The sequence below is a fragment of the Dermochelys coriacea genome, chromosome 5 (assembly GCF_009764565.3).
Source record: "Dermochelys coriacea isolate rDerCor1 chromosome 5, rDerCor1.pri.v4, whole genome shotgun sequence".
Classification (NCBI taxonomy): Eukaryota; Metazoa; Chordata; order Testudines; family Dermochelyidae; genus Dermochelys; species Dermochelys coriacea.
The window spans coordinates 14,746,529-14,758,230 of NC_050072.1; positions in this window are offsets into that span (position 1 = coordinate 14,746,529).

The following is an 11,702-nucleotide window of genomic DNA, read 5'->3' on the forward strand; positions in this document are numbered from 1 at the left end:
CGGATGAATGAGTGGCTGGGCGAGGTGCCCCGTGGGGCCCGCGGCAGGAGCGCGTGCTGCGGGCCGCCTCTCTCCCGTCTGCTGCAAAGCAGCCCCTCGCCTTCCCCCTTGCAGCCGGGGCGGCTTGAGCTGAGCGGCCCGCGGAGGGCACCCCTGGGGGGGGGGGGCACAGGTTTCAGGCTTAAAACAAGGAGGCCGGTGGCACCTTAAAGTCTAAGCGATTTATTTGAGCATAAGCTTTCCTGGCTAAAAACCCCACTTCTTCAGAGGCCTGGCGCCTTCGCCTCGGGGCTCCTTGTCCTGACCTTCACAGCTTAGCCTCCTTCTGTCTCTCCTTGCTGCTGCTGCAAGGTGGACTCCCGCCTTCCCTCTACCAGCCGGGATTGCCCGCTTCTCCCACGGTGAGCGCCTTTGTGCTTTTTGCCCGTGCCGCCCCGTATGCCTGGGTTTCAGAGTAGCAGCCGTGTTAGTCTGTATCCGCAAAAAGAAAAGGAGGACTTGTGGCACCTTAGCGACTAACAAATTTATTTGAGGATAAGCTTTCGTGAGCTACAGCTCACGTCGTCAAAATCTGTAAAGCCACCGTGTTATTCTCTTTCAAATGCCTTTGCCACAGTGTACGGCAAATGGGTCTCTGGTACTGGATGTGCAGGTGGCAAGGTTGTGATTGGCTGCAACTGACTGGCTAAGAATTGCACGTGTCGGTTCTCTGTGCAAGAGCATCCTGTTCCTTCTGTTCTCCTGGCCACTCTTCTCCACCCCCTCCCCTCCTACTTGTTTCTCTTCTCCTCCTCCTGTTGTCTTTTCTTTCAGCCTGTAAGCTCTTTGAGGCAGGGACTGTAATTTCCTCTGTTTGTACAGCACCTAGCACAATGAGGCTCTGACTTGCTTGTGACTTCCACTGGTTACTGCAATGTAAGTGTTAAATAATAAGAAAATAAACCCTGTAATATTCACTGCAGGAATGCTTGAGTAAAAGCCAGTGGGAATTTTGCCTGAGCACAGCGTGGTGGCAGGAGACGATGCCAGAAGTAAGCTCGGTGAACAGAGGGCAGGAAAGGGAGGCAGAGAGAAGTGGAAACATAAAGAAAAGTTGGGAGGAAAGGTTCCAGGAATAAAAATTATATTCATGCAGCTGAGAGGGATGCTACCAGTCCTGGGTGCAGACTTACCCCTCATACTCCACAATGGCAGAGCCTAAGGCAGGGATGGGTGAAGGTGGTAGTACATGGCTGTGTTTTGGTTTAGGCATCTAGACACATTGGACTGGAAGGGGCCTTCTGGGTCATTGCATTCAATTCCCTGCTGTCGCTGGCAACCCTCATGTAATCCCATACATAAACTTATCAAGCTGTCTCTTAAAACTCCTTAGCTTGTTTACCTCCATGGCTCCTAAGGGAAAGCTGTTCCAGAAGGTATGCTTCCCTGCCCCCAATCAGCAGGGGCACAGAACTCCTCCAGGACCAGGGCAGGGAGAGCGAGCTCCACAGGCCCCAGGGCTGTGGGGGGAGATGACAGCTCCTCCAGCTGCGGGGGCTGTGGAGAGAGCGGCAGTTCCACCAGTGCCAGGGCTGCAGCGGGGGTGGGAGGCAGCTCTTCCAGATGGGGAGTGGGGAGGCAGCTCCTCTGGCTGCGGGGGGGGCACAAAAAGTGCCCCTCCAGAAGCAGCCACATTTTTTTATTCCTTTGCACACCCCTGCCTCTGATAGTTAGAAACCTACTAATTTCCAGCCTGAATTTCTTCATGGCCAGTTTATACCCATTTTCCTTGTGCCAGTAGTGTAAATCACTCTTCTCCCCCCCCCCCATATAATCCCCCCCAATATATTTGATGATATGATTACCTTCTGCCCAATTAAACAGCAGACTGACACAATTTCTGTCAGGGTTTCCTGGATCTCTTGGTCAAACTACTGCAAACACAGACAAAAACAGCGCCAGTCCATTTCCATTCCCAGTACAGCCAGCTCTGCTGATTTTCACAGTGGCTAATGAGCAGTGCAGAGTTTACTCTGGAAATCACCCTCCCTCTGGAGTAAACCTGAAGGATGGACAAACTGCTTTGTTGAGCAGTTCCCATAAAGAAGCCCTCATACATGGAGAAGATGAAATACCCCAGGTCCCTGCTGTCAGAGGGGAGCCACTGCTCTATAACTTTGTCACCTCTCTGTGAAACGGTGACCCTCAGGGATGCTCTTCAGTGAGCTCTACGTGTGCAGATCTCTGTCTATGTGTGTAGATCTAGATATGCAAACTGGCGGAGCAGGGAAATAGACATTATCCAGCGCATTATTCCCTGCTGACCTTATGGATTTTTGATGGGAAATCTCATTGGGAGTTAGGGATGTTTGAGCAGCATGAATTCCCCGAGTTTCTTTTGCAACAGCTGCTGCTGTTGCTCCCTTGTGTGTGGATGCTACCTGGTACAGGGATTCTTGACTGTGCTTACAAAGGATGTGTGGGGAGCCAGAATAGCTACATGGAGAAAAAGACCCTCCATGGGAGTGGGATGTGTCCTTTTCCATGGATCTTAAGATCAGGAGGCTACACTCCCTGAATCCTCTGCAGATGCTAATGCCACCCCTGAAGCCACAATGAGGTAACTCTTGCAGAATTTCTGCAAGATACTGCCAAGAATGACCTTGAGCGGATCACTGCGGACTATGTGGCTCTGGGAAGAAGGATAAAGGAGTTGGAGGCGCAAGTGGTGTTCTCGTCCATCCTCCCCGTGGAAGGAAAAGGCCTGGGTAGGGACCGTCGAATCGTGGAGGTCAACGAATGGCTACGCAGGTGGTGTCGGAGAGAAGGCTTTGGATTCTTTGACCATGGGATGGTGTTCCATGAAGGAGGAGTGCTGGGCAGAGACGGGCTCCATCTTACGAAGAGAGGGAAGAACATCTTTGCCAGCAGGCTGGCTAACCTAGTGAGGAGGGCTTTAAACTAGGTTCACCGGGGGAAGGAGACCAAAGCCCTGAGGTAAGTGGGAAAGCGGGATACCGGGAGGAAGCACAGGCAGGAAGGTCTGTGAGGGGAGGGCTCCTGCCTCATACTGGGAATGAGGGGCGATCAACAGGTTATCTCAAGTGCTTATATACAAATGCACAAAGCCTTGGAAACAAGCAGGGAGAACTGGAGGTCCTGGTGATGTCAAGGAATTATGACGTGATTGGAATAACAGAGACTTGGTGGGATAACTCACATGACTGGAGTACAGTCATGGATGGTTATAAACTGTTCAGGAAGGACAGGCAGGGCAGAAAAGGTGGGGGAGTAGCACTGTATGTAAGGGAGCAGTATGACTGCTCAGAGCTCCGGTACGAAACTGTGGAAAAACCTGAGTGTCTCTGGATTAAGTTTAGAAGTGTGTGCAACAAGAGTGATGTCATGGTGGGAGTCTGCTATAGACCACCGGACCAGGGGGATGAGGTGGATGAGGCTTTCTTCCGGCAACTCACGGAAGCTACTAGATCGCATGCCCTGATTCTCATGGGTGACTTTAATTTTCCTGATATCTGCTGGGAGAGCAATACAGCGGTGCATAGACAATCCAGGAAGTTTTTGGAAAGCGTAGGGGACAATTTCCTGGTGCAAGTGCTAGGGGAGCCAACTAGGGGGAGCGCTTTTCTTGACCTGCTGCTCACAAACCGGGTAGAATTAGTGGGGGAAGCAAAAGTGGATGGGAATCTGGGAGGCAGTGACCATGAGTTGGTTGAGTTCAGGATCCTGACGCAGGGAAGAAAGGTAAGCAGCAGGATACGGACCCTGGACTTCAGGAAAGCAGACTTTGACTCCCTCAGGGAACAGATGGCCAGGATCCCCTGGGGGACTAACATGAAAGGGAAGGGAGTCCAGGAGAGCTGGCTGTATTTCAAGGAATCCCTGTTGAGGTTACAGGGACAAACCATCCCGATGAGTCGAAAGAATAGTAAATATGGCAGGCGACCAGCTTGGCTTAATGGTGAAATCCTAGCGGATCTTAAACATAAAAAAGAAGCTTACAAGAAGTGGAAGCTTGGACATATGACCAGGGAAGAGTATAAAAATATTGCTCGGGCATGTAGGAAAGATATCAGGAGGGCCAAATCGCACCTGGAGCTGCAGCTAGCAAGAGATGTCAAGAGTAACAAGAAGGGTTTCTTCAGGTATGTTGGCAACAAGAAGAAAGCCAAGGAAAGTGTGGGCCCCTTACTGAATGAGGGAGGCAAGCTAGTGACAGAGGATGTGGAAAAAGCTAATGTACTCAATGCTTTTTTTGCCTCTGTTTTCACTAACAAGGTCAGCTCCCAGACTGCTGTGCTGGGCAACACAAAATGGGGAAGAGATGGCCAGCCCTCTGTAGAGATAGAGGTGGTTAGGGACTATTTAGAAAAGCTGGACGTGCACAAGTCCATGGGGCCGGACGAATTGCATCCGAGAGTGCTGAAGGAATTGGCGGCTGTGATTGCAGAGCCCTTGGCCATTATCTTTGAAAACTCGTGGCGAACGGGGGAAGTCCCGGATGACTGGAAAAAGGCTAATGTAGTGCCCATCTTTAAAAAAGGGAAGAAGGAGGATCCTGGGAACTACAGGCCGGTCAGCCTCACCTCAGTCCCTGGAAAAATCATGGAGCAGGTCCTCAAAGAATCAATCCTGAAGCACTTAGAGGAGAGGAAAGTGATCAGGAACAGTCAGCATGGATTCACCAAGGGAAGGTCATGCCTGACTAATCTAATCGCCTTTTATGATGAGATTACTGGTTCTGTGGATGAAGGGAAAGCAGTGGATGTATTGTTTCTTGACTTTAGCAAAGCTTTTGACACGGTCTCCCACAGCATTCTTGTCAGCAAGTTAAGGAAGTATGGGCTGGATGAATGCACTATAAGGTGGGTAGAAAGCTGGCTAGATTGTCGGGCTCAACGGGTAGTGATCAATGGCTCCATGTCTAGTTGGCAGCCGGTGTCAAGTGGAGTGCCCCAGGGGTCGGTCCTGGGGCCCGTTTTGTTCAATATCTTCATAAATGATCTGGAGGATGGTGTGGATTGCACTCTCAGCAAATTTGCGGATGATACTAAACTGGGAGGAGTGGTAGATACGCTGGAGGGGAGGGATAGGATACAGAAGGACCTAGACAAATTGGAGGATTGGGCCAAAAGAAATCTAATGAGGTTCAATAAGGATAAATGCAGGGTCCTGCACTTAGGATGGAAGAATCCAATGCACCGCTACAGACTAGGGACCGAATGGCTCGGCAGCAGTTCTGCGGAAAAGGACCTAGGGGTGACAGTGGACGAGAAGCTGGATATGAGTCAGCAGTGTGCCCTTGTTGCCAAGAAGGCCAATGGCATTTTGGGTTGTATAAGTAGGGGCATAGCGAGCAGATCGAGGGACGTGATCGTTCCCCTCTATTCGACACTGGTGAGGCCTCATCTGGAGTACTGTGTCCAGTTTTGGGCCCCACACTACAGGAAGGATGTGGATAAATTGGAAAGAGTACAACGAAGGGCAACGAAAATGATTAGGGGTCTAGAGCACATGACTTATGAGGAGAGGCTGAGGGAGCTGGGATTGTTTAGTCTGCAGAAGAGAAGAATGAGGGGGGATTTGATAGCTGCTTTCAACTACCTGAAAGGGGGTTTCAAAGAGGATGGCTCTAGACTGTTCTCAATGGTAGCAGATGACAGAACGAGGAGTAATGGTCTCAAGTTGCAATGGGGGAGGTTTAGATTGGATATTAGGAAAAACTTTTTCACTAAGAGGGTGGTGAAACACTGGAATGCGTTACCTAGGGAGGTGGTAGAATCTCCTTCCTTAGAGGTTTTTAAGGTCAGGCTTGACAAAGCCCTAGCTGGGATGATTTAACTGGGACTTGGTCCTGCTTTGAGCAGGGGGTTGGACTAGATGACCGTCTGGGGTCCCTTCCAACCCTGATATTCTATGATTCTATGATTCTATGATTCCTGGGCTGCTCTTCAACCTCCTGTGGGTACATCAAGAGAGAGCAAGATTTGGCTCTCAGAAAGTAGAAAAATAACTAAAATAAATCCTATTTATTCTTTAAAATGAGAAGGCTGATAAGTCTCCACAGCTTCTCTCTTTGTTGAATCAGGTTAGTTCAAGTACTCATTTGTCTCTGCTGCAAAAGGGGGAAAAGGTGAGCATCTGACAGTTTTATTTTTCATGTGAAGTTTACCCAAATCACAATCGGAAAGTAACCTACACTAAGCTTCATCTGGTAACCCTGAAGTCATCAATTTCCTCCCTTCCTCTTTCCTCTCTTCCGCTTCCTTCCCCTCCTGTCCTCCAGCCTTCAGAGAGCAGTAAGCATATGATGAGTTATACCAGAGTGCTCCGAACTTTAACATCAAGCAGTTGCTGCATACTCCATTCTTCATGTCAGTCATTTGTTTTTGTTTTTTTATTCACACCTAAATCCAAAGTCAGGATATTTCCAGGATCTCTTCTAACACTGTTGGGCCAGAAAACAAACTCCCCTCATATTTTACAGAGACACTTAGTATCAAGCCACTGGTTTTTTGGTATGTTCTTCTCAAGTGTATCTTTTGTGTGTGAACAGCAGCTACTGCAATAGGGATCTGATCCTGTTTTGGTGCTGCTGCAGTACTGATACCCTTGTTAATCTAATTATCCAAACGAGGGTTCTGATGCTGAATGTTTTACCTCGACAAAACTCTCGCTGATTTAAACAGAAATCTTCCATAACTAAGTGTAGCATTGGACCCTAGGACTGAAACATTGGGGTTCCCATTAGAAAGAACTGGAGAGTCAAATCCTGAGCCTCCTCTACTGACACAGAAGAGTGCTTCCACTGCAGAAAGTTGGAGCAGGATTTGTAGACACCACCAAGGATCCACAAAGCCTGCTTGTCATGAAGATCTGTTCTGCCTTTGCCCCCCCCCCATGCCTCAAGGATTTGGTGTCTGGGCTAGTGGATCAACTGTGAGGATCTACCAGCCAATTTCCCCCCATGAAGAGGGAGTGCACCAGCTACAGAAGTAGCAGATGTAAAACTCACCCCTGTGTTTGACAGACAGAATGTGCTACTGCTCCCTGATCTCGGAATACATGTCCTGCCTCCTAAACCAATCAGCAGCCTTTTGACTCCATCAGCATTCTAGAGTCAAAACCCTGGTCTACAATACGAGTTTAGGTCGAATTTAGCAGCGTTAGATCGATTTAACCCTGCACCCGTCCACACAACAAAGCCATTTTTGTTGACTTAATGGGCTCTTAAAATCGATTTCTGTACTTCTCCCCGACGAGGGGATTAGCGCTGAAATCAACATCGCCGGGTCGAATTTGGGTTAGCGTGGACATAATTTGACGGTATTGGCTTCCAGGAGCTATCCCACAGTGCTCCATTGTGACCGCTCTGGACAGCACTCTGAACTCGGATGCACTGGCCAGGTAGGCAGGAAAAGCCCCGTGAACTTTTGAATTTCATTTCCTGTTTGGCCAGTGTGGCAAGCTCATCAGCACAGGTGACCATGCAGCTCTCATCAGCAGAGGTGACCGTGGAGTCCCAGAATCGCAAAAGAGCTCCAGCATGGACCGAACGGGAGGTACTGGATCTGATCGCTGTATGGATAAATGAATCCGTGCTATCGGAACTCTGTTTCAAAAGATGAAATGCCAAAATATTTGAAAAAATCTCCAAGGGCATGAAGGACAGAGGCTATCACAGGGACCTGCAGCAGTGCTATCACAGAGACCTGCAGCAGTGCTGCATGACTGTTAAGGAGCTTAGGCAATCCTACCAAAAAACCCAAGAGGCAAATGCCCACTCGGGGTCAGAGCCCCAGACATGCTGCTTCTATGATGAGCTGCATGCAGTTCTAGGGGGTTCCCCTACCACTGCCCCACCCCTGCAAGTCTCACGCAACAGGGATGAGGATTTTGAGGACGAGGAAGATAGCACACACTATGCAAGTGGAGATACCATTCTCCCTGACAGCCAGGAACTGTTTATCACCCTGAAGCCAATACCCTCCCAACCTGGGTTCCTGGACCTTGAAGGCGGCGAAGGCAGCTCTGGTGAGTGTACCTTTGTAAATATAATACACGGTTTAAAAACAAGCGTGTTTAATGATTACTTTTCCCTGAAGACTTGGGCTGCCAGTACAGCTACTGGAAAAGTCTGTTAACGTGTCTGAAGATGGGGCGGAAATCCTCCAGGGACATCTCAATGAAGCTGTCCTGGAGATACTCCCAAAGCCTTTGCAAAAGGTTTCTGGGGAGGGCAGCCTTATTGCATCCTCCATGGTAGGACACTTTACCACGGCAGGCCAGTAGCACGTAGTCTGGAATCATTGCATAAGAAAGCATGGCAGCTTGTGGTCCCGGTGTTTGCTGGCATTCAAGCAACATCCGTTCTTTATCTCGCTGTGTTAGCCTCAGGAGAGTGATATCATTCATGGTCACCTGGTTGAAATAGGGGAATTTTATTCAGAGGACATTCAGAGGTGGCCGTTCCTGCTGGGCTGTTTGCCTGTGGCTGAAAACAAATCAGTACAGTTACTGGAAAAGTCTGTTAACGAGTCTGAGGATGGGGCGGAAATCTTCTAAGGACATCTCAATGAAGCTGTCCTGGAGGTACTCCCAAAGCCTTTGCAAAAGGTTTCTGGGGAGGGCAGCCTTATTGCATCCTCCATGGTAGGACACTTTACCACGGCAGGCCAGTAGCACGTAGTCTGGAATCATTGCATAAGAAAGAATGGCAGCTTGTGATCCCGGTGTTTGCTGGCATTCAAGCAACATCCGTTCTTTATCTCGCTGTGTTAGCCTCAGGAGAGTGATATCATTCATGGTCACCTGGTTGAAATAGGGGAATTTTATTCAGAGGACATTCAGAGGTGGCCTTTCCTGCTGGGCTGTTTGCTTGTGGCTGAAAAGAAATCATCCCTGCTGTTAGCCAGGTGGTGTGAGGAGGGGTGAAGCAATCATTCCAGAGAATGGGGGTGGGCGGGTTAGTTGGGTTTGTGATGCACATTAACCCGAAAACATCAGCCCCTCCTTTTAAATGGCCAACGTGTCTTTTTCAATTTTAATCTTCCTTTTTTTCCTCCCACAGCTGCAAATGTTTCAACGCTGCGACTAGCACCTCCATCCCAGAGGCTAGCGCAGATAAGAAGGCAAAAAAAATGCACTCACGATGAAATGTTCTCTGAGCTCATGCAGTCCACCCAAACTGAAAGAGCCCAGCAGAATGCGTGGAGGCAGACAATGGCAGAGTCCAGGAAAGCACAAAATGAACGCGAGGACAGATGGCTGGAGCAACAGGAGAGGTGGCGGCAGCATGATGAAAGGAGGCAGGATGCAATGCTGAGGCTACTGGAGATCAAACTGATATGCTCTGGCGTATGGTTGAGGTGCAGGAAAGGCACAGACCGCCACTGCAGCTCCTGGGTTATCAACCACCTTCCTCCCCAAGTCCTCCTCACCCAGACGCCCAAGAATGCAAGGGGGCTCCGGGCACCCAACCACTCCAGAGGACTGCCCAAGCAACAGAAAGCTGGCATTCAATAAGTTTTGAAGTGCAGTGTGGCCTTGTCTTTCCCTCCTCCGCCACCCCACCCGGTGCTTCTCTCCTCTCCGAGCCCTCCCGGGCTACCTCACAAAAAATATCCCCCTATTTTTGTGACTAATTAATAAAGAATGCATGAATTTGAAACAATGACTTTATTGCTTCTGCAAGCGGTGATCGAAGGCGGGGGGAAGGGTGGTTGGCTTACAGGGAAGTAGAGTGAACCAAGGGTGTGGGTTTTCATCAAGGAGAAACAAACAGAACTATCGCACCGTAGCCTGGTGTGCATGAAACTGGTTTTCAAAGCTTCTCTGATGCGCAGCGCACCCTGCTGTGCTCTTCTAACCGCCCTGGTGTCTGGCTGTGTGTAATCAGTGGCCAGGCGATTTGCCTCAACTTCCCACTCCGCCATAAATGTCTCCCCCTTACTCTCACAGATATTGTGGAGCACACAGCAAGCAGTAGTAACAATGGGAATATTGGTTTCACTGAGGTCTAACCGAGTCAGTAAACTGCGCCATCATGCTTTTAAACGTCCAAATGCACATCCTACCACCATTCTGCACTTGCTTCTGACTACTGTCCAGGCTCCCTGTGTACAGCTTCATGAGCCATGGCATTAAGGGGTAGGCTGGGTCCCCAAGGATAACTATAGGCGTTTCAACATTTCCAACCGTTATTTGCTGGTCTGGAAAGTAAGTCCCTTGCTGCAGCTGTTCATACAGACCAGAGTTCCTGAAGATGTGAGCATCATGTACCTTTCCCAGCCATCCCACGTTGACATTGGTGAAACATCCCTTATGATCCACCAGTGCCTGCAGCACCATTGAAAAGTACCCTTTTGGTTTATGTACTGGCTGCCATGGTGCTCCGATCCCAAGATAGGGATATGCGTTCCGTCTATGGCCCCACCACAGTTAGGGAATCCCATTGCAGCAAAGCCATCCACTATGACCTGCACGTTTCCCAGAGTCACTTCCCTTGATAGCAACATCTCAGTGATTGTGTTGGCTACTTGGATCACAGCAGCCCCCACAGTAGATTTGCCCACTCCAAATTGATTCCTGACTGACCAGTAGCTGTCTGGCATTGCAGACTTCCAGAGGGCTATCACCACTCGCTTGCAAACTGTAAGGGCTGCTCTCATCTTGGTATTCTTGAGCTTCAGGGCGGGGGAAAGCAAGTCACAAAGTTCCACGAAAGTGCCCTTACGCATGCGAAAGTTTCACAGCCACTGGGAATCATCCCAGACCTGCAACACTATGCGGTCCCACCAGTCTGTGCTTGTTTCACAGGCCCACAATCGGTGTTCCACGGAATGAACCTGCCCCATTCCAGGGCAGGCCAGGATGGCCAAATTGCTGGGGCCCGTGCTTTGAGAGAAGTCTGTGTCCATATCCTCATCACTCTCGTCACTGCGCTGCCATTGTCTCCTTGCCTGATTTTGCAGGTTCTGGTTCTGCATATACAGCATGATAATGTGCAAGGTGTTTACAATGCTCATAACTGCCACGGTGATCTGAGCGGGCTCCATGCTTGCCGTGGTATGGCATCTGCAGGAGAGCAGAGTGGCAGCGGAAGCGGTCGTTCAATGACGATGGTTTGCAGACCTACTGCATCATCTGCTGCCAGGACACAACAGCTGAGCGGGCTGCACGCTTGCCGTGTTATGGTGAGACAAGAGCAGCCGAGCAGAGTTGCAGCAGAAGCGGCCCTGTGAGACCACCAGGAGAGCAGAGTGGCAGCGGAAGCGGTGGCTGACGACCTGCGAGATGGATTCATGAGAGAAGGAGAGCAGCGTTGCGGGAGCCCATGAGAGACAACATGGAGAAATTGGCTATTGAGACAAGAGCAGGAGAGCAGAGTTGAAGCGGTGGATGACGATGACGGTTAGCAGTCCTACTGCACCATCTGCTGAAAGCAGTATGGCGCCCACACGGAAAAAAGGCGCAAAAAGATTGTTTGCCGTTGCTTTCACGGAGGGAGGAAGGAAAGGAGGGGCGACTGATGACATGTACCCAAAACCACCCACAACAATGTTTTTGCCCTATCAGGCATTGGGAGCTTAACCCAGAATTCCAATGGGCAGCGGAAACTGCACAAACTGTGGGATAGCTACCCACAGTGCAAGGTTCCGAAAGTCGACGCTAGCCTCAGTACTGTGGACGCACTCCACCAACTT